This window comes from Dipodomys spectabilis, unplaced genomic scaffold (assembly GCF_019054845.1).
Source record: "Dipodomys spectabilis isolate Male_0828 unplaced genomic scaffold, ASM1905484v1 ptg000069l, whole genome shotgun sequence".
NCBI lineage: Eukaryota > Metazoa > Chordata > Mammalia > Rodentia > Heteromyidae > Dipodomys > Dipodomys spectabilis.
This window is the reverse complement of record NW_024870746.1, coordinates 6977536-6980522: the sequence shown is the minus strand read 5'-3', so window position 1 is coordinate 6980522 and position 2987 is coordinate 6977536.

Sequence of the window (2987 nt, the reverse complement as noted above, 5' to 3'; positions counted from 1 at the left end):
AAGAGCTGAGGGACAGCACCCAGGCCCAGAGTTCAGGCCCCACGACCGGACCCCCCCCAAAAAAAAAAAAAAAAAAAGAAAAGAAAAAAGGCAATCTCAGGTGTTTGACAGCCCCTTTTGGGAATCAATCCTTCCATGGCATATTCCTCTCTTGGGTTACTAACAGCAATTTTTGCCTTTTATTAATTGTGTCTTGCATTTTAGATAACTATTGTCATGGAAAAGATGATGATCTTTACCAATCAAATTGTCAAGCAAAATGCCTCTTGGATGGTACACGGCCAAGACAGCAGGAAGTAGCTCCAGAAGAAATGACCTCTGTCCATACCCCTGGCCTGGTACCCGTATTTTTTTATTTTTTTTTTGCCGGTCGTGGAGCTTGAAATCTGGGCGCTATCCCTCAGCTCTTCAGCTCAAGGCTAGCGCTCTACCACTTGAGCCACAGTGCCACTTCTGGTTTTCTGGTGGTTTATTGGAGTTAACGGTTACACGGACATTCTTGTCGGGGCTGGCAAATATAAAATATAAACCAGGATCCTCAGATCTCAGCCTCCTGAGTTGGTAGGATTATAGGCATGAGCCACCAGCGCCCAGACGGTACCCCTATTTTTATTAAACAAGGAAGTGGGGAAATGTTAGGACCCTGGTCCTCAGCTCCATCCAGCCTGAGCTCCTCCCAGCCTCAGAGTTCCCTCAGCCACTCCGCTCTCCACCCAGACCCACCTGAGCACATCTACCTCACTTTCTGTCCCCCACAGCCTCCTGCTACCTGGATAGGGATGGATGACATGTGCTCCCTCTCCTGGGAAATATGGCCTCTCTAATAAACCTTATAATAATCTTTCTCTTGTGCCTGCTTGCCTCTGGGTGGTCCCCTGAGTTGGGCATGAAGGATCCTTTCACTGAGAATTTCCTTTAATAATTAACCTAAAGTTTCCCTCCACAAAGAGGTTCTGCCTTTAATGTTTTGCCCTGCTCTGGACAATCAGTAATTTTTTTTCTGTAATTTCATATTTTATATTCTTTTTGGGGGTTCATCACAGTGTCCCGGCCTTGAATTCAAGCTACTGTCTATCTGACTGTCTGTCTCTGTCTGTCTGTCTGTCTGTCTCTCTCACACACACACACAGATAGACAGACAGACAGACAGACAGACAGACACACACACACACACAAGAAATAATGTAGGAAGGAAAGAAAATGAGAGAAAGGAAAGGAGAGAGAAAGAGAAAGGAAGGAAGTGTTGGGAGTGGTGAGTTTTAGCAGAAGCAGAGTATCTGGCTACGTTACATCAAAAGTCCAAGCATGAAGAATTTACCATGATTAGGAAACACAGCTAGATATAGAAAGAGCAGAAAGTGAACTTAACAGAGCCGAGTGTCAGTGGCTCACACCTGTAAACTTAGTACTCAGGAGGCTGAGATCTGAGGATCACAGTTCAAAGCCAGCCTGGGCAGTAAAGTTTGTGAGACTCTTATCTCCAATAAACCACCAGAAAACCAGAAGTGGTGCAAGTGGTAGAATGCTAGCCTTGAGCTGAAAAGCTGGGGGACAGTGCCCAGCCCCAGAGTTCAGGTCCCATGACCTACAGAAAGAGAGAGAGTGGGGTGGGGGAGAGGGAGAAGGAGAGGGAGAGAGAAAGTGAATTTAACAGACCAGATCAACTTTAATGAAAGTTGAAAAATGATTCCATGGTGGCCTGAGGAGATTCACTAGATACAAGGCAAAACAGGGTCGGGGTGGAGAGACTATAAATAAGGTCAGGGGGGTAAGATTGCAGGTAGCTGGAGCAAGCTGGGACTTGCCTTGAGAGTCTGGTTAAGGCCTGAAATGATCTATCTAGTTCTAGGAACCTATTGTACAAATCCATTGTGCAGGTTAACCATTCAGCCAGTTCTGCCCTGTTTCAATGAACTTACCTGGGGTAGTAGGGTTAGGGGAATAGGATTTCACATTTAGATTAAGGATTTTTTTTGGAGGGGGAACAGGGGGAAATCAGTGGCTCAAGCCTAGAGAACAACATTGACTTATGAGAACAAAGCAGGGCTTTGTCAGATCCAAGTCATCAGGAAGGGTGGGCACAACAAGAATGCATTGTGAGATAAAGTGGCATCTTTGAAATCTGGCATAAACAAGGTCAGAGGACACAAGAAAGCTTCAAAGCAAAGTCCAAAGGCCCATGCTACGTATCAGTATGACATAGGCATGTTTCCACATGTCCAAGGCCCTATCAGGGATCCCATATCCAGGTACTAAGTGAGGCCCCTGGTTGGCCATCTAGTGGAACCCTTCTGCCTCACAATGCTTGCATGCAGGAAGAGTCACACCACACAATTTCTTTTTTTTTTTGGGTCCGGTCGTGGGGCCTGAACTCTGGGCCTGGGCACTGTCCCTCAGCTCTTCAGCTCAAGGCTAGCGCTTTACCACTTGAGCCACAGCGCCACTTCCGGCTTTTTTCTTTTTGCTTATGTGGTGCTGAGGAATCGAACCCAGGGCCTCATGCATGCAAGGCAAGCGCTCTACCACTGAGCCACCTTCCCAGCCCCACCACACAATTTCTTATTTGATGCCTTCTTAGAATTGCTATAAAAGAAGGACAATTAATCCAGGCACTGCTGGCTCACACCTGTAATCCTAGCTACTCAGGAGGCTGAGATCTGAGGATCACAGTTCAAAGTCAGCCAGAAAACTGGAAGTGGCATTGTGGTTCAAGTGGTAGAGCACTTGCCTTGAACTGAAGAGTTCAGGGACAGCATCCAGGCCCAAAGTTCAAGCTCCAGAACTGACCAAAAAAAAAGCAAAACAGCACACACACACACACACACACACACACACACACACACACACGCAGAACAAAACACATAACTTCAGTGCAACAATTTCTTGAATCTATAATGTTAGGAAAAGGAGGAGACAGGAAAAAGGAAACAGTCCAGAATCAATCTTTCACAGGTGAAGACTATTTATTGAAAAACAGTGAGGAGCAG